This window comes from Temnothorax americanus, unplaced genomic scaffold (assembly GCF_048541705.1).
Source record: "Temnothorax americanus isolate GAGA-0224 unplaced genomic scaffold, ASM4854170v1 Scaffold20, whole genome shotgun sequence".
Taxonomy (NCBI): Eukaryota; Metazoa; Arthropoda; class Insecta; order Hymenoptera; family Formicidae; genus Temnothorax; species Temnothorax americanus.
In genome coordinates, this window is record NW_027509339.1 from 2,411,037 (window position 1) to 2,438,641 (window position 27,605).

Here is a 27,605-nt window from a genome sequence, read left to right on the forward strand (position 1 = left end):
AATTTATTCAACTTTCAATAACAATTCTTACAACCCTATTTGGCAAGCGCTTGGCAACGGATCTCGATAGAAAGTGTAGGACATTCCTCGTCTCCTTTTTGCACTTGTCACCCACAGTGCATTGTAATTTCCGAATTCAACGTCGCCCCTCGACTAATTGGACCAGTTAGCTGCTCAGGCGCATATAGATGGAACTTGCAGCCGTAATCCTAGAGTTATGGACTGCTGGAGTATGCGATTTTGGACTTTCCGCTATTTCGCGAATCCTCGACGTTCACAATTCAAGTTATACCACACACGGAATCTATCCGCGCCCTCATCTGTTTGCATATGCGAGCAAATCTAATCCTGATTGAATGCGAACGATGTGTGTCGGAGACAAGTACATTCTCAAATATTTCTGCGATATATATTGATTCAATGGCTATTGACTTTTGGAGATACAATTATTAATTACTTATTAGTAAAACCGTAGGCGTTGCCATCGATATCGTCATAATTATTGCAATTGACAAAATTATTATCAAAATTATATAGGAGAAAGGTGGTAATATTGAACTTTACTTTGCTTTTAAGCTATTTCTTGTAAACTATAAGCTTAATTCTTTCATTTCTGGTATTATATGTATAACTGTATCAAGATTCTCAATTCTTTTTAGATAACGTCATATACTTTAAGTGTCTGACTATAAACGTTAGCTGTTAATCACGAACGGTTACAAATAAACAAAGTTTTGACTTACTTTTTAAACGTTCGGAAATCGACAATATATGTGTTTCTTACTTTATTGTTATTGCCAAACTAGTGAATCTAACGCTCTTACGGCTCAAAGGGCAACTTAATAAACAAGTTCCAGCTGTCACCTATAAAGTGTAGCTCGAAGTTTTTAAGATATTGAGGGGTTCCATATTATCAGCAAGGTTCCATATTACCACCTTCTCTTCTATTGTGTCAACATTATTAATTTGATAACGTATTATTATTGCATTATCTGATATTCGGATATATTATGATATTTATTACATATAAACATCCGGTCAATGATTTATCTTCTCGCGGAGTGCAATTATATATTGTTGTTTTCACGTTGTTTTCGCTCTTTTAATTTCGCAATGCTAATGCGCCGCGGAAATTTATGTACAGCCATGAATTTCCGTTGTGTGTCGATACAATAAATATATACATTCACGATGTTGGGCGCTTCCGTTGTGACACCAATGAGAAGGTGTCCGACAAGGTAATCATCGCAACATAGCATAGTCGCATCGAGGGACGGTATTGAATGGATATTCACTCTGGGATGAGTTATCCTCCGCGATAGGAAGGCAGATTGCATTCATATGCAAATGTAATAATATACCAATATAGCTTTGGTCTGCGAGTTTCGATGAATCGCGGATGTAAATGTAACGAAGACCGGATGTATTATCGTGACGCTATCAAGAAACATTAGCATTGCTTCCCGCGGAAAGCACAATTCGGTCTATTACTTCTATAATTATTACATGATACTAGAATTCTATAATTATTCTATACATAAATTTTATAATTATTATGCTATTAGAAACGTATTAAATTAAAAGAATAAATAAGATAACGAAACAAAATAATGTAAAAGGATCGTTCCCTTTCGGATAGCCGGCATTATTTAAATCCGCAATTTTTTCTATCGTTGTTGCAATTTTAAAAAGTAATAAATTTAATACATATTGCATTTCTGCAATGTATCTTATTAATTTTCTATATTTTTTACACTATAGAAATATGCACCGCTAACGAGGACGTTTATTTTTCCTGGCTGAAGAGAAACGACGTTACTTTTTGTTTGTACAAACGATGTGTTGCTTCCTTCTTTTCTTTCAACATTTTGATAACAAGCGCAGATTGTTACTCGCGTGACTCCGTCGAATCGATTGAATTTTCGCGAGATTATATAGGACTCGTCGCGAAGATGCGCATTATCGCGATTACAGGGGGGTAAAGGCTAATTAATTTGTGCGTATCCGATATACGCGCGCGTGTTCGCCCATTCGCTCGAAATTAATGTCATACGGATTGTAGCCGTGGAAAGCGGAAAACTCGCGTTGTCTGTTTATACGAATTTCCGCACCGATGCGAAAACGTCTGCACTCGTTGATGCGAATAATCGATTTTGACGTGAAACAGTGTCGAGAGTACAGCGGTAATAATGATAACAATAACAATTAATAATGCCATGCTTTTTGGTTAGTGCGGTATTAATGCCTGCCAATATTAATAATAACAGCATAATAATGATAAATCAAATAAAATGATACAGTAACTTAATATTGACATTATTGTGGACTGTCAATTATTTATTAATGATAAATAATGTCATAGTTTGACTTATGATAGTATCACCTAATTAAACTGACACTAATAATGTAATGACGTAATAGCAGCAATTGTTATTGAAGTCAGCGCTGATATTCTTCGCATTGATCAGCCACGACGTGAACAATTCGAAAAATACCATCAGAGTAACTCCGAACTGTTCTGCATCAATACCGCGACATATTGCCGATTGCGGGCGGAGTGAAAGGTAATTAGCAAATTACTTTATGTGTAATTAAACTCTGATTGCGGTGGCGAGTGGACGCCCCTTACCGATCGCACGAATGTACGCGCGCTACCATTAGCGCGAGCGTGCTATATGTTAATTGATTCGACCATACGCGACGGCTTCCGGTACCTAGGTGGATATTAGACTCGCGTTGTGCTGGCCATGTGGATCGTAAATTGAAAATTCCTGTCGAGTTCTCGCGCAAGAGAGTATTCGCCAACCGATCGTTTCTAATTAATTCTCGGGCGCTATATACGGCATGTCGCGTATTCGGCTCTGTTGGTCAGTTCAGGAAAGGATGGATTGCTTTTGCTTTTTAGTAATTACGGCAACAATGAAGACGGGGTAATTATTGCGCAGGAGACATCTGACTCCGTGACCCGTGAGAAATGAGAAACGAAAATTGTTGGCTACAATTATAGTTTATCGATTAACGTAATTTTCAAAACGTAATTTAAAAAAACTTCGTATATTTTAAATATACGTCATAATATATTGGTTGAAGCTATAGAGAAAGTTTAATATTACTCACTACAATAAATTACTCTAGCGTAAAATATATATTTTAGAAAATCCGATTTGATCTTTGTCCGTTCTTTTACGAATTCACTCAAATAGAAATATGCGTTCCTCGTATCGCTACAGCCAGCCTTTGCGATATTGCGAACGTGTTGCAGCTATGAGAAAGACGATCGTAGGAAAAGTAAAATATAGTGAGTGACAAGCGTTATCAGGCAGATCTAATTTGTATCGCTGTTCGAGGTTGTCACATCGATTTAACTCGATTTGGTAGCAAATAAGTTTTGCACCTGCGCGAACTTTTCAGCAATAGATATAGGAATGATATAAAAAAAAGAAATAAAACACTCAGAACTGAAGCTTTTCGCATCAAGTAAATTTTCAGTCAGCAAATAAATAGATTGTTTCGTAGCATTGCGGAACATAAAGAATGTCGGCTTTGAGTATAAATTAAATAAATTGAGTGGACGCGGAAGAGAAGAGTATTTTATGTACAAAGTTTGCACGCGCGCGTATTCAGAGAACTATAAATTATATTTTTATGAAAGATGTATATTTTTTCGAAGCGTAAAATATTAATTGGATTGAGTGGATTTATATATTTCTGAATCAGATTTACTGAGTTCCAGCGCTGTAACGAGATCCGAAATTAATTGGTGGCCATAAGTCACACGTACGGCAAATGTTATGAAGTTGACAGTATGACAAAGAACAAAGATAGCAAAATGCTCCCGAGAATAATTTCTTCATTTCTAACGTCGTAAATCAAGATGACCGATTGGAGTAGGATTAGAGTGACAAAAATAGATGTATGCTCGGAACGGCTGGCACCAAGAGATGAATAATGCTGTTTTCCGGCGTTGAATATTTAAGATTGTTGAATATTCACGAAACACGCAAAACGTTTCGGCGTGACAACCACGAGTTTACGTGAAACGTAATTTTTTGCTCATAACTGAAATTTTTTAGTTATTATACTAATCGCAAAAGATTTGGAGGGATATAATTATCAAGTCCGGGATCTTGTACCGTAGTAAAAAGCTTATGCTTGAATTTTATTTTTAATTAAACGTATTACCGTTAAATAAATTTTTCACATGTTTCGTTCTGTTACTTGCAATCACCGACGAGTGGCGGATAACATATTCGATCTAATCTGCTATTTTATAACGATTAGATATACGTATCTATATTTATTTGCGTTACGTTTCAGAACATATAATTATATTACTTCCAAACGTTCCTCGATTATACTCATCGAAAGAAACTCAATGTGTTTCACGTACCACGTTAATGAGCGCATATCGAACGTAAAGTACCCAGTTGCGGCCGACGTGAATTTGACGTGCGCTATTTAAACGCTCCGCGAGCAATTTGATCCTCTAAATGCATTAAACCGCAATAATTAAGAGGCATGTTGACGATCGGAAAGCTGCACTACGAATATATCGATCAATGTTTAATCCAATTTTCTTTTTAATGTGTATCAACTGCTGGAAATGAGTAGAAAGACTTTTCACGTACCATTTCCACGTATCTGATAAAATATTTTACTACGGAGATGTTACATTATTCACGTGAGATATACATTTACTGTTAGAGTTATATAAAAATATGATAGTACTAAAAAAAATCACCAATGATTTTTTGAGACGTTTTTAACGTTATTTATTAATATTTACATTTATTTGGCAAATGTACAATTTTTAAGACTTCTCTTTTGAAAATACTATTTAAATGGTAAAAATACATCAGAGAGAATTATTTCACTAGGGATATCTAGAAGGAACTTGGGTCAAGGAGGAAAGCTCATTTATTTAAAAGTTTCAGGTGGAAAAACGGCGCATTAAATCCACTCGGTGCTTTTAGGCTTCTCGATGCTTTCATGTGATTCTTATACTGTTTTCAGTTTCTCCGCGATATTCACGCGACGAGTAGAGCATGTCAAGTTTTACGCTGTAAATGTAAGCGCGCGGTTGGAGAGATTTTTCATATACTATTTCTAATATACAGATCTGGTAAAATTTTTTACATTACTGTATATTATATTATTTACTCATTATTACAATAAGTTTTAAAAAAGTTATATGAAAATATTATAGCATTAATTCACTAATTTTTCGAAATGCCTTTAATATTACTATTTATTAATATTTTTTACATTTGACATATACGAAGAAATCTTATGGAACGTGTTTAAAATATATTTGGTATAGATAACTATAAAACTAGATTTACTTTTTTAGAATTATGGATTTATCTGAGTCATCGATATAAACGAAATTATAAATGGATCGGAGAATAAAAATTGAAATATTTAAATCGCAATTGAAAGCATATTAGCTCTTTTAATATATATGTATATATTTCAAACTTAGGCTGCACTTGTCCAAGATGCATACAAAAAATAGTGAAATACTGGGTGAAATACACACACACACACACACACACACACACACACACACACACACACACACACACGCATATAATTTAAAAAAAAAAATTTAACATACATATTTAATATATATTTTAAAAAAATATATGTATATGTGCGTGTGTGTATTTCACCATTTTTTTGTATGTACCATTTTCCTGACGCATCTTGAGCAAATGCAATCCAAGTCTGCAGAAAAATGCAAAGTTGTTATGGAATCATAACTACACACGTAAAAGTCGCTATAGTCGATGCATAACAAGATGATTTTTATTTTATACTTGCATATATGATTTGCCTGTAGCAGTGAGTCGTGAGTCGTTGCACATGAATAATGTAAACTGAACGTTGCGATGCAAACGCATGAAAGTCGGAAATCCGTTCGCGACGGAAGTTCTCCGCCACACTGCACAGTTGTCAGTGTCAAGCTGTCACTTGCAATCATTATTAGAGGGATTGATTATTCTTGTAATCTTGTGAGCAGTGAGGCAATTAATAAATTACTTAATCGTGATTAAGATAATCGCTAAATATATAATGTTATTTAAATTAATTTTAATCATGCATTACATTTATATAATTCAATAAGTACTATGATTCATTAATAGTTAGTAATTACAAAGTAAAATATTACCGTAGTTACTAAAGATCTTTTAAATGATCGATATACTAACGTAAGTTAATTTATTATTAGAGCAATTAGAATACAATTATATGATTAATTGTTTAATTAATTAGAAAATATATATTTATTTGAAGGTCTTTTGATCAATTTTCTAATTAATTATTTCGAAGTTGCTTCGGAAAATTTGTTTATAATGGTCGGCGCATTTCTAAGTGATAATTTTATCCCAGTTACGTCGCAAGGCCACTTTGAAGGACTTCGTTGTTTTAAAGCGAACTCCAGAGATTTTTTGCTTCAAGATAGATCACACGAAAAAGTCCATTGGGTTCAAATCCGGCGAGTTTGGTGGTCAAACGTCTTTGCCCCAAAAACTGCGTGGGAAACAGTTCTTAGCACACGTCGCGAAAATCAACGTCACAGCTACCAAGAGACCGTTCTCCGAGGCGTTTTGAAGCCACGGGCATCGGAGCATTTGGTGGAGAAGGATTTACGCTCCAGCAAGATTGAGCATCAGCTCATTCGGCGCGAACAACGATCGCGACGTGTGAAGAGCTGTTTCCCGGTTGTTTGGGGCCAGGACGTTTGGCCGGATTTGAACCCGATGGACTTTTTCGTGGTTTTATCTTGGAGCAAAAGATCTCTGGAGTTTGCTTTAAATCAACGGAGTCCCTTAAAGTGACCCTGTGACGTGACTGGAATGAAATTATCATCTAACAGTATGCGCGACCAACGTGAACAATTTTCCGAAGCGGCTTAGAAGATGTATTAAAAACAAAGAAAACAGTTTTGAGTATTTATTATAATTTTCTTTGTTCAATTTGGTTATTAATGTTCTAATAAAGTTTTGTGTCCTGTGTTTAAAGTGTAGATTTTATATTTATAAGTATATATCAATTTGTAGCTCTGCTTAATGTTTTAAAAAAAATTCTGGGAACTATTGTGTCACCCTGTATATTATTAAAAATTATCTTGGTAATATTATATCCACGATGTCAAATCACGTATACAATCTAGCATACAATTAAGATTTTACGTTAATATCTTATGAAAATTAATAAATGCGTAGATGGCATGGTGTCAATTCTTGTGTTGAACCACAGTTAGGTATATTCGCTTTTCAGCAATCGCCGTTTTATGCAATCGTAATTGAATATCCAATTCGTATCGGCAACTCTCGGCGTGGCCACATTTTTACCCGCGCCGCCCCTATATACGTACCCACGAGAAATTTACATATTTATGAGCAAATCCCAGTCTTCGTAAAACGCTTACAAGGAATGCGTTCTTCGTGTTTGTACGTGTATGTACGAGTACTCTCAGAGAGTGGTCGTTTAGTACAGGTACACAAGCGAGTAAGCTCGCTATTACTTGCAAGAATTACTCGTCAGTTTCATTGCATACATATCTATATACTTATACGCGTTTAATTGCATAAGTCCGCCGAGCGGTGAAACCCGAAGTGAATTAACAGCTTTTTCCAAATTCATATAATTTTTTTCATAGTCGAGTTTCATCTCTTGTCTAAATAGCGCGGGATTCGATGTAAAACTCGAATGATAACTTCTAAATTCTTCAATTCGCTTCTTAAAAGTTCTTTAATTGAATTAATTGATCGTTCTAACTTTAACGTTTTATGTTTCTTAGAAGTGTTTTTAGATGTTTCGTAATTAATTACAATCGCGAGCTTTTGCGGGCACGATGTGACCCGCTCACTGAACATTATCGCGATACTGATCGTCATTATCGTGAAACTGATAACCCACTTGACGCTTCTGCATCGGCATCAGGACGCGTCGTAGTGCTGAAGGATATATTTCACGCTGGTGTTTGCTTGGGGTGGTTATCGTGAAGGAATTCCGGCTTCAGAAGTAGGGATAAACAGATAGTGTTTGATCAATGAGCGAAAAAGGAAGTACATAGCACGCGAAGGGAAAGGAGGAAGCCAAAGGGTGAGGGTGTCTGCAAAAAGGTTGAGAGAAGAGATATCGGTTTTGCGCTAATGTTACAAGAAAAGTTACTCAACTAATCTTGTGTGTTAATTGCGATACTCACAATAATTCGAATGCTTAATCGCATTATGTAGCACAAAAAAATGCATAATTTCGCGCAATAAAGAAAAATTAATTTGTTCCAAGATGTCAATGTTGCAACTAATTGTCGTTATAGGGGTACCAAGAAATAATTAAAATACTGAAATTACAATACCATCCCGTAATGAGATAATGACTTTGTGTAAATTATTGTAGTAAGCTAGATTATGTTAGAGGCGAACAAGAAAATTGCGCTCGGAAGAATGCCAGATATCCAAGATCGATCAAGGGTGGAAGATTAATGAAGATCGAAGTCACTGATATATATTAGCGAGCGTGCTAGACAGGTTCTTGTCGTAATTTCACATTCCTGAGCGACGGAGGCGAAACGACGAGATTCATTATGATTTCCATCATCTGTCGTCTGACTCTCGTCTTCGTCCCTTAGACAGCTCGATTAAGCCCAGCACGATCGTGTCAATCTCGTTGACTCATCTTTAATTACGTTACGTTTCTACACAATTACGGGTTCTCATAATATTACTTTTCCGTAAAGAGAGAGAAAGAGAGAGAGAGAGAGAGAGAGAGAGAGAGAGAGAGAGAGAGAGAGAGAGAGAGAGAGAGAGAGAGAGAGAGAACTCCCGTATGTGTCACTAATTATATAAGTCAAGTCGAGCAAGAGATATCTTATTGTTAGTTATATGTTTTCACGTTTAACGCTTACTTTCTTTACAGTTTGAAATTTTATCTAAATTATAAATTTGTTGTAATAAAATATCTACATGTAGGAAATACATATTAAATATCAAGTAGATAGTCAAACTGAATTAAAAATCGTGTATAATATTTTTTCCTATAAAGAAAAATTCTAAAGAAAATAATTTTTTTTAATGAATAGAGGAAATCTAAGGGATTTAAGGCGTGTTAAGCTCTTCGCCAGATATCGTTATTATTTTGCTTATGCTAATCCGGTCTAACGTGCACCTAGCTTCTGGCCCGTTAACTATGCTAAAGTGCATAATCCTGTGTATGACCTGTAATATCGTTGTAGTAAGGGCTGATCAGCGGCTTTCCATTACTACTGGACCAACCTGCACACTCATCCGCGGGGCCGTAACTCAGACTATGGGAGTTCGAGCACAGCCGTTAGATATTCATATCGAGAGGCAACACTCGCTGGTTTCTCCATTTTCATGGATTAAGAGCCGCGTTCATCCCCTTTTGATGCTTGATGTATAACCTACCGCTTATCCTACGCGAAATGATTTTCATTTACGCGACGGCACGTTCGCGTATCAAAACGAAGATTAGGTAGAATAAGAGTAATTCTCGTCTATTTGATCTATATACGCACTTCATCACTTAGCTGTAATGCAAATCTGTAAAGTAGAAAGAGCACAAGTCCAGAAATTTCTTTCTTTTTAGGGCACACTGATAGAATTATGTGAATTCGTATTATTAATTAGTAGATAAATTAGATTCTATGTTTTTTTATTAACACATTTTGTTTATTTTGTCGAGAAGTTGGTCGATTACACACAAACACGCAAGTTTTTCCGGTGAAAAAATTATTTACAGGCTAGCAAATGGTCTCGTAGCAAGTGAGACGATTTAATAAGTATAATTTTTTAATGTCACGCGGTGTTTCTTTGAGTGCGGTAGCTATAAGCAAATTTTTGATATTTTGTAAGAGATAGTACGATTACAATAAGATGAAATGAAAAATAAAAAGTAAGATATGGTATTATTTATATTCTGCGCGTGTATTTTTCGCATGGAATAGGTTTCTTTAGTAGCAAATATAGCAGAATAATTTCTAAGAACAATATCTAAAGGTAGAAACTTTCGTTTATCGAACTGTACCATCTAAATTGTTAATGCGCCAATTCTTGCAATGTACTCTTGAACTTTCAATCTCGATTTTACAGTGCATGATATATGACAAGTTTCTTTTAAATAGTCATGATCAATTGTAAAGAAAGATATTGCTGTTATAACGTATTCTTGCCAACCACGTTGAATTTGTTTTTGCGTTCCCATACAAATTACATTTATTGATAAATAATATAAAGTTTTAATTGTTTTTAAAATGGATCGAACGTTTCTGACAATTTTCTTTTTTTCTTCATCTTTTTTCAAGGAAATTTTTCCCCGTTCGCGCCAATATTTGTTTGTTTTTAACTTTTAAAATTTTCTAATAAAGAATTATTTGATTTGATTGACAGAAAATATTGCTCTTTATACATCACGCATGGAATATCGTAGATTGGGATTAGCTTTAGTGACAGATTCTTTGATTAGATTTACATCGCAATTTCTAATTCAGAATATTATGGAATTGAATTTTTATTATTTTTGAAATAAATGGCTTTAAAATATCGATAAATGTCGTTGACACAACGCAGAGCAGCATAGTTAATCTAATGATGCATGCACCATGCACCCGAGAGGCAACCGATGAGCCTAGCCACAAAGCAAACGCCCGGTCCAATAATTACGTAAATACCGGCGCCGTTGTCGTGGCACTACGCCTGGGGATGATGTACAGGTCCGTTAGGGGATTCTGAAATTTGCGCCGTAATGGTTTCGCTGCTAAACGTTCGGTATTGCCTTGATTTTGAACGATTAACAGACACGGTTCGGTTTATAAATTGTCGAACTTCTTGTTCATCCATCTTCAAAAGTTGACGAGATCTCAGATACATTCTAAAGCAGATTGAAGCTCGAAACCTCAATGTTCGTAGAAAATAATCTGGGATCTGATAAATCGGAAAAGATAAGACTCCGTCAATTTCCTTGCCCATTTTACGGTCGGGCATTTCGGTCACGAAACAGCCGTAAGATTCACGGGCGCAAATGAATACCTCTCCGTAAAGTTTCCCCAAAACTTTCCGCTTCGTTCGCGCGCGGCGGTACGATTTAAGTTGCTGTTATGCAACGCGGGAAACGTTCGCGAAAGTTACACGAGCCAAGTACATCGCGGACTACCGTTAACTCTATAGCGAGACACGGTTTCAAGCCCAATTTGCGAGGTTCATGAATTTAAAATATCTTCCGTGTATCACGACCAAGTTGGCATCTAATTAAATTCTATCGCTCTTGTCCCGAAGAAGATTTAAAGTTAAGATCAAAATTCTGTTTGTTAGATGTTTCTCCTTTCCCAGTACTGACAGTAATGTCACTGAAGAAAGTAACGTGCTTATCTAAACAGGCTTATCTAAGTGGAACGTTACAAACATATACCAAAGAAAAAAATATATTTTAGATTACTTATATATATAAAATATTATTTATTTATTTATATAATATTAATATAGATATATATATATATATATATATATATATATATATATATATATATATATATATATATATATATACATATATATACATATACATATATATATATATATATATATATACATATATATATATATATATATATATATATATATATATATATATATATATGTGTATACGTATATATTATATAATAAATTGTACTAAAAGTATATATTGCTTACAAAGAAGAAGAGATAAATTTTTCATTATTTAAGTTCAATAATCTCAAAAAAGATATTAAAAAAATTTATTTTAAGGTTAATCTATTGGTGCCATTAATTAACATGTACATAATTTTACTGTCATTACTATTGCATTCTATGTAATGAATGAATAATAATAATCATGTATCTTTACGACTGTTTGGTATAAAATATATTTGTGATGGGTTCGTACGTCAAGTGCTACTATATTACGTTTTACAGCGTTGAGAATAACGCAAATATCTCGAGGAAATTCAATGAGGAGTTGCAGTACAACGGAAAAGTTTTCTTACGGAAGAGTCGCGAGTGGAACAGGGTCGAGAAGTGACGTCGCCATTATTGTGCAAATTAAGGAAAATGTAAATTTTTTATCATTTGCATCGCGCGTAACGTCGGGGAATATTCAACGGCGACTCGGGACACAAAAAGAATTCGTCGGACGATTTCTGCGAAACGAAAGTAGTCGACATATATTACCACGAATTTCACCGAGATTATGAGATTTTTCGAAGATAACGCGTCACTTTGACGAAGATTTAGGACACTTTTTGGGAATAAAATGTTTCTTTTTTATACAAAGAGCATGTTTCTTAACGTGTAACTTATATGATGTGTGATAAGTTGAAATAATAAGAAAATTATGGTATATAAGTTGAAAGAGAAAGAATGCGAATTATTTGTTCTTATTTTCAGAAAGACAGCTGTTTCAATTACACGTTGTACTTCGATTAAACATAATCAATATTGTGAATATAATTCCCAATGTAGTTTTATTAAATTTTACATTTGAGATTGAACTTTTCGGGATTCGTTGCATAGCCTCAGGTATTTTGAGAAATCATAAATTTTTAAGCTATACGAACACCACATTTTCGCCGCTTTATCTCACTCTTCCAATTCTGAGATTTTTTTTATCTCGTATTCGCGTAGTCATCTCAAAACCACCGATCGACAAGTGGCTTCGATCGTCGTGTTGCGTTAGCGTGCAAGCTATTCCAATTCCTGGACAAGCTTCATACCGATCTAATCTGATTTGGGTTGACCTCCGATTTAGGAATGCCCGGAATGCTAGCGGCTCATGTACTATGGCGCTCACATTCACGGTCTTCACCATCCACGAATTGCTACGTATACACACAGCGGTTTAGCACGGATGGGGTTCCGCATGGCAGCTGCGCGGCGCGCGGCACGGCGGTGTGGGCCACTTGTGTCATTAACGCATATCGATACGGATACATAATTCCGGTTTATTCCGATCGTGCCTCGATACCCGCGCGCGCCCGTTTATTCTATCAAAGAAATTACGCTGCCGGGGTCTACACGTCTACACCCAATCAGATACACCGTTGATACGATGCAATTTAGGCTGACCTCCAATTTAGGGCAGTTTCAATCGAGCAGCGAGCAAAATTCGCGAACACGCCGTGTATGCGAAAGAGCGAATATGACGTTACTTTAACTTTTGGCCGTGTTTTTTTTTTTTTAATTTACTTTAACGATAAAAATGCATTGCAATTACGACGTTATTGCTTAGATTCGTATGGAGTTCTACTTTTAAAACATCTTGTCAATTTGTTACTTGCTACTTTGTCTTGGCAAAGACGTTAAAACAGTCTTAGCTAAAAATAATTAAAAACGAAAGACTCTGCAAATTAAGAGCTTCAGAGGTAGAAGTAAATAAAATCTTATTCTGCAACGTAATTACGACGATTATGACTATATTATTATATTATACTTTAGCAGAATTTTAATTAAAGTGCTTCTTACATTAAAAAATTACTTCTGTTTTCTAATTCTAATGTTTTATTGCGCACAATAATGCCGTAATAAATGCTGCGATGCAGCAATTTTTGTATCCCACGGACTAAGTACTTTCCTTTCCTTTTTTTTTCGGTCCGACTTTCTTTAATGTAAATATTCATACGCCTGAGTGTTACGCAGCCGCGGGTCGCAGATGCGTACTGCTAGGAAATGAAAATTGTTAGAGGAGTCTACGTGAAAATATTTAATACCACCGTATTTGTATTCGACGACGTCTTTTCGTGTTCTTGGAACTTTCGCAGAAGTTTCGCCGCGATATTCGAGAATCGAGATGAATTTTTCGCAAAATGTTAAAACGATGTCCGATAGAGGAATTACTCTAGACTTTATAGATTCCGACGTGAAATAATTGTGAAATAATTGTGCCCTTGGTTTTAACGCTCGTTTTGAATAAGTGCAAGACGTGACAAACAATTAACTCGCATACCATACTTTTATTTTGTCCCCCCCTTCCCCACAGCGGACCGCATTAGCGTTAAACTACGTGCCCGCTGTACTTTAATTAAACCCGACTATACATATACCGACGTTCTCGTTACTGCTCGACTCTAACGCGTTCTGAAAAAAGGGAAGAGACAGTCTGCCGCAGAAATTGTTGCCAGTCGCATCGCGCGCGTTTTGAAGCAAAAGTTTATCATCGCAATGGAGCGAGACTTTGTTTTGAGTATCAGAATGAACATTCTTTTATTGTTAGATTCTACTTTGACATAAATATTGCTGTTACTTTGTTGATGTCCGACACTGCAAGACTTAAATTCCTTTTCGCAGAAAATATATTTTGCTGCAGTGAGTAAACGGTAACCAGAGAAATATAACACGATATTACAATAAATACCTATGGTATAAGATACCTAATAAAAAACGTAATTTATTTTACGCAGTTAAAAAAATATCTGATTAATTTATTTTACTTAATAGAATAAATAACTTTTTCCCAAGTATTTTTTTCATTGGAAAATTGCAGATTTAATTGAGCAGTGAATTGAAAAAAAAAAAAAAAAGAAATTTGTTACACGCTTGACAAAGCGACTATGTAATACTCTTTTATCATTTGCTGCAATATTGTGCTATGGCGGAAACAATCCTCTCTTTAAAAAAAAGTTTCCATTTCCATGACAATGCGGGCTTCCGAGCGTTACACAAAGAACAGTTTCGCTATGGAAATTCACGAATGGACGTGAGAACTAAGGGGCGGACGATCGCACAAATGAAGTGATATCGGTGCCAAGAGGTGAGAGAGAGTTAATTAAAACACTAAATTCTGCGAATTCAATTAGCGTGTTTCGGCCTGCGCGAGTTTTTTTTTTTTATAAACCGTCGCGGAAAAACTTTCGAAAATGCCCAAACGGCACGGGCGGTTGGAAGTAGAAGGCGCGTATAGGGGCGGGTAATATTTTACGGGCATTCATTACGTCTGAAAGAGCAGGTGACTGCCGTTTTTCAATATTTGCAATGGGGTCCGATGTCGGCAACACCGCTGCCACGCCGTGCCAGGAATGGAATTCCCGATGGACGTATCGTATTATTCGCCCTGTGAGAGCGTGTGCCCGCGAGCAATGCGAAATCTCCGCGTTAAATAAACCTTCTCGGACATCTCCGATCTCCGTTTATTGAATGGAAAATTTTAACTTTAATATCAGTCGTTTGCAGACGCGAATAACGATTTCAGGAAATTTCTCGCAGATATTGCCTAGCGTGCCTCGACAGCTTTTCAGATGCAGGATAATTGACGGTAACGTCTGTGACAGTAATGTCTTTCTGTTGTTCGCTTCATTCTCAATTTTAAGTAAAACAAATGTGTTTGCGTCGGAGAAGCGTGATAAACTAAAACCAGTCTTGTTAAAGGTCCATCGCGTACGCACCATATGTACTGCGTTTAGTTAGTTGTTTATTATTAGAATTACGGCAGCAAGTAATAGCTGCTGGATACAAAGGATCTTTTTATTCGATAAACTCAAACATACAAATTGCACAGTATAAACAAATTATGATGTCTCATATTATCTGAGAAACTACAATTTATATATTGCGCACACATAACGCGAGGTACCTCTCGCAAATTTATTTCCGCGAATAAATTATTCTAATGCGTATATCTCTAAATGCGGGTGTCGCGTCGCACGCGTATAAAGAATAAAAGACCCCACGCATTGTATTTCCGTTTGGATACTTTCTTTCCGCGTAAACACGCAAAGAAAGTTGCTCCATTTTTTCTGCGAACACTTCCATTTAAATGAGTGTTTGCGAAAAATTCCTTTTTGCAGTTTCTATGCTTTATAAGCGAAATATTCGCCTGTCTGATGGCAATGCTTCGTGCATATTCCGCGAGTTGGATACAGATTGCAGTTTCTTTGATGACGGACTCGCCGTTGCAAAAAGACGCGTATTTTCATGCTCTTAATTACGCGTTGTAAGTTATGAACTCGTTGGAAAATTTGCAAGGTCGTTCACGCGCGAATTAAATTGCGAGCATTGCGAAACTAACTGGTGAGAGTCTCATATTTGTCAAACTGTTTTATTTCGCCGATATACCGTCGAAATAAATCGCGGAAACGCGTGACGATACGGCGAGATGAGGCAGGGAGATTGCGCCGGGCCCTCAGGATGCGAGCTACGTTTGCATACGTCCTCTTCGCATTTTTCACAAATATTACAGGTTACAGGCAACACCGTCGCGTCGCCGTCTATCGTATTGATAAGCGCGAATCTCTCTTCGTCGTGTGCCGCGTCGGGGTCGCTGACATCGTGTGTTTGGTCTTACGACCTCTCCTATGTATACGCTTCTGGGACATTATTAGCCCTCGAGACTTTACATCGCGCCGAGGCTCATTGCCCTCTCTCGCTAGAAACACTCTCCTGAAAGCGCCGCGCCATGTTCTTGCACGCGGGACTTATTTTCTAAATGCGCCGAGAGGTTTATGGCGCGGGAAAAAGAAGTATAAAAGGATAGGCTTGGGGAGAGAGAGCCTTGAATGGGATAAAGAAATGAGGTACGTTGGTATGAATAGCCGATGTGTCGTTCGAGCGTTGTGTGCGCGATACTTGTTTCAAACGAGAGAGCTTGAGCTTGTAACTCACCGTTTTCAATTTTGTCGCGCAAAAGAAAAGGAAAAATTATATTTAGCCAGTATAAAAACTTAATGTGCGTTTGCAATTATTCGTTATTATTACTATTAACGACTGTCTTAACTTATTGTTAATATTAATCATATTTTTCCGATGGTAATTGTGGAATTTGAAAATATCTGCTTTATATACTTCTTCGTTCCAGTTTTATGCATATAAACGAAGGAGAATCTTTCACATACGATGTTTTCACACTCCGCGGCACTATGTTATTGAGTTTGATATGATCAGACCTCGTTGAACTTTGGATCTGGAAGGAAGCGGTGATATCGTAACGTTTGAAACGACGGAATTTTTGTTTCAACGCCATGTAAACACGTATACGATCGGGAGAAGAAACTCGGAAACAATAGTTTTACATGAAAAAGAATTTTCTAAATGAAATTTATTTATGATAAATTCATGATGTAGAATGACATTTAATCATTCCAATAAATCCAAATATAGATAAATTATATTGATCGATTATTGATAATCTATTATTCATCAATCTTTTTTAAATTAATTATATGAAAATACCTCATATTATATATATAAAATTATTTTCAAATATAATTTTTGAAAGTTTTAAATATATTATAAAATATATTTCTTAATTGTATAATGAAAGAAGTCTGCATAAATTTTAAAGGTGCTTAGTTTAATATAAATCCAATATTTTTATGAATAAATTTATTAAACTGAATCTTTACTTAACATAATTTGTATATTTCCTCTTTTGCAAGAGATAAAAAATATATAAACAAATTTATCTTGAATATATTATTAAAGAACGCATGATATGAATGGAGAACGATATTATATAATTTCATGGTTGAAAGCGGAAGTACTTATCACTTTGGTCGCAGAGGAATTCGGGGATTGAATGCTACAGATTTGACATATTAATGAGAATCGTATAATCTCTATTCGCTCATATCTAGGCGATAAGCATTTGTTATGCCATGTTATGTACTAACTAAAGCCGCACTGCTATGTCTCATTAAACCGAAATACTATTTTATTCCGTCAAATATGTATGTCTTTAATAAAATATGAAGTTACAGTTTTGTCTATCTTGAAAACTTTATTAATTGTCAGTATTGTCACGTAAGCAGTATTTTTTATTTATTGACGATATACATGTATATAAATGTATTTTTATTACATTCCAAATTTAATGTCTAGTTTTTAAAAGTGGGCAGAATATTTTAATTAAAGCTATTTTAATCATTTTTTTATTTTTATCATTTCGACCTAGGTCTCATTCTACCGCCGCGCCATCGCTTATACTTATAATTAACGTATCAGAAATTACAAAATGTTATAAAATATTTAATAAAGTTAATTTAAATTTTATCTTTAAAAGTTTAATTAAAATTTATATTTTTTATTAACGCTTTTTTACCATATTTTAAAATAATTACTTATTAGTTTTGGATTATATCTAAAATATTTTTAAATATTAATTAAAATCACATATATTGAGCGAAGTGTGTGTAGAAAATAGGAATTGGATGCGGTAATGCGAATTTATGTAGTTTGTAATTAATTGCAGTATTTGCTTGAATTATGTGTTAATTAAATGATAATTTAATTTTGTCGTAATATATTAAGAAACTTTAATTAACGCTTTGACGTTTGTTCTGCTGTAACTGTTATTTTATTTTAACATATAACATATAAATATAACATATAATCATTTGGATCCTAATTGATTAACGGCAATCATTACATAAATATGATAATTAAAATAATGCGATATGTTTCTTGATTCGTCAAAATAAAATTTTTTATTCTCTGCACACGAGGAGAGACGGTTCTGACTTTAAGAAAGGAGTACTGAAAAGTACGTTTTTCTCTCTATAAACTTACTCCGGACAGGCGTCTGCTATGTATTGTCTCAGACCATATCTATAAGATCTATGTAATGCAAATGTCAGATCATCCGCTGGATGGCATCCGCTAGCTGGCGTTTCTCGTATCAAGAGACACGGTAGTGTCTCGCGCCAAGTACACGCGGAGCGAGACCGACCGTGACTCTTTTACGCGACGCGACGGGTTGCGAGTACCCGAGATGTTGAGATTTAAAATACGACGAACAATGGTATATAAAAGCAGCTTGTTGGAATGACACCGCTCGGTATTCATATAGTCATATCTTATATTTAAGATCCGATTATGACCTATACCGGCCTCAATGAAGCCTTATAAAAAAAAAGCCGTTCGGAATCGGCGATATATACTGTAGGTCCCATGGTGTCAAAATAACACCGAATAATATTGTAAAAAAAATACACGAGAACAAAAATAATTATAATCGTTTCCCGTAATTTTTGAATGCTATAACTATGATCCCGTTTATTGGTCTATTACGTCACAAATAAATTATTTATAAATTAATTTTATAGAAACATCATTTGATATTTTTTACATAGGTACCAAGTATTCGTATAAATGAATACTGCACAAATTTAAATAATAAAATAGTTCCATTAACATTTAAGCTTTCGTATGTATATACGGGTACCTTTCCAGTACATACGTGAGTCTGTTGCGTTCGACGCTATTTTTCCTACGTTAAAGTATTTAGAAAACTCATAAAAAAATTCACAAACATCTGTCTACATTGTAATTGACGATTTTATAGTCATTTTAATAAAATTGTTTATTTAATATTTTATTTTTAATGTGTGAACTTTGAATAAGAATAAAGGAAAAATATGAGTTTCTTTAAGAATTTATATTTCTTTTCTATGCAGAAGGAAAAAATCTTTTATGCCCGGTTCACCAACGTCGTTTAACTTGAATCTTACAATTAGTTCAATTCAATCTTTGTCTCTTTCTAACAGTCTCCGTTAAAAACAGACGAAGAGTGAGTTAAACTAAGGTTAAAATTAAATGACGTTGGTAAAAACGGACATTAACGTCTTTCAGAGAGATAAGTGTTCAAGAAAAAAAATGGGGCGTTTTATTTAAAAAATTGATTGCATTTATACACGCGATATATATTTATTTAAATTTAAGATTTTAAAGTTTATGTGTTAAGAAAAACAGATAACATCTCTTGTCTTTTACACTCTAAAAATTATTTATATATTTAAATATTTATTATAGTAACATATTTACATAATTACAACTACAAAAGCAATTACGTACTTAGAGATTAAAACTTCCATATTCAGAACGTGATTTAACCCACAGCTTAACACATGGACGTGATATTGGAGTGGCGATATGATAAATTAACCGCTTTTAACTTTAATTAGCGAATCATTGTCTGTTACTTCGTGTCTGGCAGCCAGATATATAATTCTGCCCTTTGCACGCAACGAGATCACGCGGCGCGAGTCGGGATAAAACGTGTAAGGGCCCCATGCAAAAGAGGGAGGCAAGGACGAGGGTCGAGTGCGTGGAGAAGAGTGGTAGTGGGCGAGCATTGGGGAAAATTACTGCCCTAGTTAGAATCCGCGTCGAGAGGAAACGATAAGAGGGTGGGGGAGGAGGGGAGAGGGAGAGTAGGATATGACGGAAGCACTCATGCGGTCCTTTACGTACGTGACCACAATAAGGCACTTCGGACAAGCCTATATATATCATACTTCTGAAGTATATTTGTCACGATTACGCGAAGCCATTCTGACACATTTTTGCTATAACGAATTCTTGCTTTTCGAAAATTGATCTAAATCCCTCATTAATATAGAAAGCATCAGATTATTTCATAAGTTTGTGCGCGTTTAGGCAGATATATTTATTAACTCAATTAACTTTTTACATAGATGTAGAGAAAAATCAAATTGAAAATTATCAAATAAAAAAATGTAACACTTTTTATATATATAGTGTGAAAAATATTGAATACGTTTCTTTATTTTGTTTTAAAATTTCTTAAAGATAAGAGAGCACATGGATTACGATATATTAAGAATGAATTTATGGAGTGACTTGACATGAGCAAATGAAACGTAAGTTGCGTGCACGTTAAGACTTAAAAGACTAAGAATCTACTGAATGATGCAAAATGTCGTTGCGCGACACAAGTCGTTTTACGTACAATATACGACTCTTACGTAAAAGACATCGGAGTAGTGTAATGTAAAAATGTATTATGCAAATCTCTTAGTCATCTTCATACACATTTGGCACGAAGGTAATGTTGCATGTGTTTTTAAAAACGCATCTTGACAGAAGTAAGAGGATAGCGTTAGTTTAAAGAGAAGAAATTATATGGCGATTGCAATTACCATTATTATACATTTAAATTTTAGACTTGTCTTACAATTAGGTGTATTTAGAAGAAAGCTGATAATAATTATTAATTTATCTTGAAATTAATTTATATTATATTATGAAACTTTTTCAATACTTAATACTATATTAGAAATCTCAGAGGAGTTGAAGTTTCGTATTAATTACATTGAATTGCGAAGCAATTGCCCGCAATTTAATCGTGCCGTGTAATGATAACATGCATTACACAACAAATATAATATGATTCTAATTGTAGTAAATTATGGTATTCATTACAGTAAATTGCGTGTGCGCGTACGTAAATACATTCTCGAGTTAATAATAATAATTTCGCAATTGTCAAAACCGCAGATTTACATTACTGAGGAAATATTATAACATATATGTCATACGAGAGCGATAAATATAAAGATTAATTACTTTATTATTTATTTAAAATAATTATTAAAAATACATAAAATATTTGCTGTATAAAAATATTTGCTAAAGTTAAACAGAAAGAAATAAAATGAAGAGCGGTATCACTAGTGTTAATGGACAGCAATTAATTAATACAATGTTATTTTCTTGGTACGCTGCTATGGATATGTTCGTGAGATATTTCGAGTTTTGCTCTTCTTTGTTCTCTCATTTTATCTTCTCAACACATTACGACGTTACATTTGTAATCGGTATGTGGCTTCAGGCATCCGGAGTAATTCTAACGCAGTGCACGCGGGGTAATTTAGGTCGTACGTGACTCGCGTTATGGGACATTGTTGCTCTCGGTAAAAAGAAGTCGCGCCGTATTCAAATTCTAGCACGCGTGCCACCGTTACAACGTTTTCCAAACCGCAGTCCGGAGAGTCAAGGCGCGCTTATTCTCAAAGAAATACATTTTTTCTTTTCCGTTGTTTAAAAAGGTATAATATTTCGACTGCCATATTAATCTAGGTTTTTTTTCGAAAATAATATATTAAATCTAAATTACACGAAAGAATAAGTGTATTCCCGACCGTAATTACGAAGATGATATTTAGAAGATATTCAAAATTAATTTTGTTAATTGCACTTGATATTTGAGAAATGGACGCTCCTATTTTCTCTCTCAAAGTTGCATTTTATTTTATGTACATTAATATCTCGATACGACGACACTTGTATATACAAACACAACGATGCTTGTTTGCTAATACCAGAATTAAATTTAATTGCAATAGCATCTCGATCGCTATATATACAGTTCTTATTACTGGTAGTTCTGGATATAAAAATGAGAGCTCGTTTAATGGCCCCTAACACGCGGAGTACACAATGGTGTGGATTAAGCGCGGCGGAAGACGAGGTGGCGGGGAGGGAGGGAGATTAGAATATCCCCGCTTCAGCGGATTTCTCAGGTAAGAGCGAAGAGGACGGGCGACTTCCCTAGATACCCCTCGTTCTCGGCATTACTCACAGGGCTTCCGACGAAATTATTACGAGCTGAAGGGGAGTTTCGGTGTGGGTAGCCGCGCGGAGAGTAATTAAATTTCGGCGGGTGTATGCGCGCTTGAAACACACTGGGTGGAGAGGGCGAGAGAGGGTGTCGAGGATAGCATTTGTAGCTGTCGCCGAAAACAGGTACAACGGGCGAAGCATGGCGGTTCTGTTATTACGGACTTAAATAATCTCTCGGAGTAGCGGAGGAGTGACAGAGGCCGGATCGGCTTACTATTAGTTAATTGAAAGAAGGGGGGGAATGCCTTTATTCCGAGGTGGCGATTATCGCTGATTGTGTATAAACGGATGCGCGCGTGGAATTTATAATTGATTCTCTTAAACCGTTTTCCTCTCCTCTTGTATTTCTTTATTCTTGTCGTTTCTTCCGTCCTTTATGCGACACGCATTATGATCTCTTCAGCCTAGTTCGCGAGCCTTACGAGACTTTTACAGGCCTTTTTATCGAGAAGAAGGGAATGCAAGATGCGAGAGATGTGCATTCGCATCTATTGTGCATTGCCGGTGTAAAAAGACGAGGCGATAAAAACAAAACGCGTAGTGAATCATAGACGCTTCACCGGTATGGCCGGGAAGAACAGAATCGGACGTTCGTGCAATGGTTTACGAGGAGGCGCCTCGCGGAGATGTAGGTCAGGACAAAAAGGGGAAGAACTGACTCAGCAGAAATGCGAACACGGCGAGCGTGCCAGCGGTTTGTCGCGCGAAACGAAAGAAAGAGAAAGAAAATGAGAAAGAAAGAGAGAGAGAGAGAGAGAGAGAGAGAGAGAGAGAGAGAAAACGAAAAAGAGTCTATTGTATTCTGGGAAAACTCACCTGCCACAAATAGAATTATATAACGATTGAAGAACTGCAATGGCTATATAGAAAAACCGCGAGTGCCAAAAATATAAATATATCAGGAAATATATCTTTTTGTTAAATATTTTATTTATTGCAAAAGGATATAAAAAGAAAATATAACTTTTACTCATTGCCAATATTTCCAACTTGACAATTATAATACAAATAAGTTGAAGAATAACGAATATAACCTATAGTTTCCCGAGAAAATAAACGAAATCATGTTTCTGCGTAATTGAAGTTAATGCATGTAAAGCTTTGCGTAAAGCTGTTAAAGGTGCGATGGGAGAGGAAACAAATTACCACCGGTTCAAAATCCGCTCAATCACGTTGCACGTTTTCTGGCTTTCTTGATAGTATCATTTTTTAATTGTGTTGTGTGCGTGTTTTTATTATTTATTATAAAATAATTAAATTCAAAAATAAAGAAAGCTTTCTTTCCTTTAAAGATAATTGTTTCCTTTCCCGATTTTGTATGTTGTATTTATAATAAGCAGGTCATATATTTGTCTTCTTTTTCTTGCACATTAATCGAAAATTCGTGTAACCGTTTTTCCATGGTTCACCTTCGTTAAAGGGACACGAGAAGTTTTTTTCTTCTACATGAAACGGCGTGTCATGCGAACTCGACATAATTCACCAATCGATTTTCTGTCGAGGAACGCACAGATTTTAACAGTTTCGGAAGCGCAAGATTGGAACGGGCTTAACGCGAATATATGACTGCGGATAGCGATATGCCCATTGGCCACGTGTTCTGGCCATAATTCTTTGCGGATCCCTCGCTTAGAATGGTAAGTGTCGTACTCTGGATAATTTCCAAGTGGAACGACAATAATCTGATCCAGCATCGGCGGTAAAAACCTTGATAAATATTATATCTGTACATATATAATTGCGCACGGCAACAGATGCGAGCGGTTTGAGTATTATTGCTATTGCAATTATAATACCATATGCATTACCGATTAGAACGAATTTATCCCGACACCCACCTGACCCTTAATCAATGCAAACATATGGGTACCTTTTATCCATCATTCATTATTAATTAATATACGACACTTCTCGACAAGAATACTTTTCCAAATTTTTTTATATAAAGATTTATACATATTTTAGGAAGCATTATTAAAATAATATCTAGAAACGATAAAATAATGAGAATAAGCTACAATTTTGTCATTAATCTCATACAATTACATTCGTATAATTATTCCCTTTAATTGGTGCTGGCTGGATCACTTGAAACTCAATGGACATTTGTTAGTTTTCAAAAATTATATACTCATACACATTCTCTTTACATCGCAAAAATGTAAAAAATTAAAAACTCAAAAACTGTTGCTTTTTACTGCTGCTTTATGTTCTATATTTATACGCAAACTAACTTTTTGATTATCCAATAGACTACGGATGAAAAATGATACAGCTACACAAAAAAAAAAGAAGTGTTAAATCGAGACATATTCTTGTATATAACCAAGAATATATAATCTTGAAATGAGATATAAATTGTGTTAAAGAAAACTTGTTTGACTGAAGGTATTTATATAGTTTAATCAGGAACAAAAGTTGAAATTCTTATAAGAAGATTGTAAATTTTTGCTTATATACAAGAATATAAGTCTTAATTTAACACTTCGTTTTTTTCTGTGTATATACAGTTCTCCAAAAGATACGTTTTAGAGGGATTTAAATATGACATATTATTACATGATGATAATTTTTCGATATTGATTTAACTTTCGGAAGAGATCCCACGATGACAATTAAGATTTAGATCTGTAGAATGTATAATAGCAACTTGGCAATGGAATTTTTTCTCAATTAAAAGTTTTCTAATAGACGGTAGAGACAACATCTCTAGAAGTCACGATTCAGTTCCGGACATCTTAATGGAAGAGAAATTCCGGAATTGTTATCAGCAGTGGGGTAGGATCGCTGAATCCAGCGTTTGCATTCCCAAGCTGCGTACTTCGAGAAGTAGATACATAGAATGTTAAACTATAATTAAGCTGGATAAACAATTTTGAAATGTGTTGCTCTCGTTTAATTCTTTTAAGACAAAAGCATCGTTAACTCACGTGGATTGATCGTCTGAGATTGCTGATTCGTATAGGCATTAAACGCGAACGCCAAACAGTAAAACATACGAAATCGACGGCACGTAGTCGGCGAACCGATATCCGGTCAGGTCGTAATGATAAACCCGATTTGCATTCTGCGCGACCTCCGCGTGATTTAAACGATTCTACCGGCTCGCTTGTCGTGAGCGCCGCGATTCGACCAGTCCACTCCGAACGGGTAAATAAATGTCGGTCTGGCAAATTGAACGGATATCCTTGCTCCGATTTCGTGCAAACGATGCCGAATTCGAGGGTGCTGCATTTGCAACGCGTATGACCGTGCCCGCGTGAATGGGGTGCATCAAAGCAGCTCTCGTTAACAAAGCGACAACAACATGATTTTAACAGTGCTTACTTTATAAATACTGAAAGTCACATAAATAAAAGCTAAATGTTCTTAACATGAAGTAGAGATTTGTTTTAAAGTAAAGTTGAAAGCATTCTATATTTTATATGAATAATTTTTTTACTTTTGCTATGGCGTTTGTTTTATGCTTTCAAGTATATTTGCATGTAAACGCCATCCCTGTCAGAGCACACTCATGCAAGTATGCTTTGATAAATAATTCCAACTTCTATTAATGAAGAAATTCTATATTTTCATTTTATCTATGATCTATTATTATTTATTATATATATTATATATTATGATTTATCTTTTTTTTGTAAAAGAATGAGATCCATTGACCGTAAAGTATCTGAAAATTAGACTTATATTTAAATTCAAGTATTAATACGTACATAGTAAAAATTAATTAATTCTTGAGTAATAGATATTAATTAAAAGTTTATTATTAATGTACATTAAGTTATTAACTAATTTACTGAAACACGTATTGTTGATTATGAATACATGCATTTACGACACTGTGTGTTGCAAATGGTGCGATGCATCGATGCACCGATGGATCGAGATACGTGGTTTGCGCGACGAACGGTATTGAGGCCAATCGAGTTGGCTGGTTGCCAAACATGGAAATATATTAACATACGAATAAGTTCAGATATCCGCCGAGCGGCCGAGTAACGCGTTTTATAGCTCACCGCGTCCGTACATCGAGCGGACTTCCGGCTCTATCGCCGATCTAGTCCTGAGCGAGCCAATGTTGAAAAGCACGGGACTTCTCGCGTTTGCAAGTTTGCAAGCGGAATTTTGCCTCTCGGCGACCGTCTGCAGATGACACGATCGAAATTTCTTATCTCTATGTTTACAAGTTGAATCGTAACCATTCTGATAAATTGTCGACCCGATAGTTTAAATGCGTTTTGCAAATTTTTGTGACACTCTGATAACAAATTCTAATATCAAAATCTAAGAAGAATTATTTGTTTAAATCTGATATAGAATCTATAAAGGAAATTTTACGTTGCAGAAATGTTTATAAATCTTGGAGCTTAATAATAATAATAATTTAAAGTTACGGATTAAGAAAACAAGAAAAGCTTTTTAGAAAGACAAAAGAACTAAATTAAATTCGAAAATAATTTTATTTCTATTATTTTGATTCGTATAAAAATTCTTTTGATTTTACAAAGCATGTAATAATTGTTAAAATTATAATCTAATTATTAAAGAGCGGAGTTTAAACTAATGCAATTTTATACATGTAAAAGTTCGTACAGTCTGACTTCGATCTTCGAATCGTAGAATTGCTTTTCATTCTTTTCTCTCTCTCTCTCTCTCTCTCTCTCTCTCTCTCTCTCTCTCTTTCTCTCATATTTTGTCTTACATTTAAATTCTCAAAAGTTCCAGGATAGAAAACTTTTATTAAAAAAAACCGGATCTCTATAATCCTACATATATATAGGTACCGCATATATTCAAGAAGATGAAATTAGATAAAACATATCTATAGATCCGATAAATATATGTTTAAATAAATTATGATATTTCTCTAACAATATTTGCAACAAATAAATATAAATTATACTTGTAACATGAACCTTTACAGAAAGTTAATTCATATTAATGAATATAGCTCTCTGTCAAATCTCTATTTTTATATTTACGACATAATACCATAAAGAGCAGCAACGCACGCGTTAATGACGGTGGTTCAGTCATATCAAACGCGTGAAATTTATGTTTCAAACTATCGCGAGATTTGTGCAAAAGGGTCCATATAATGCGAAGGTACATCATGACCGCCCGGTAACTTTTGGACGCTCGTCGGCTCGAAAAGCTTCGTAATAGGCTTGCGAGCTCTTATCGGCGAGCTATAGGTCGTTACCGAAATGG

The 27,605-nt window shown here is 35.1% G+C and overlaps 1 protein-coding gene across 2 annotated transcripts in view; it reads right to left on the reverse strand.

The window, feature by feature from the left end:
• The window catches only part of Nachralpha4 (nicotinic acetylcholine receptor alpha4), a 168,119-nt gene that overhangs the window by 113,145 nt on the left and 27,369 nt on the right, over positions 1–27,605 (reverse strand). The window lies entirely within an intron of this gene.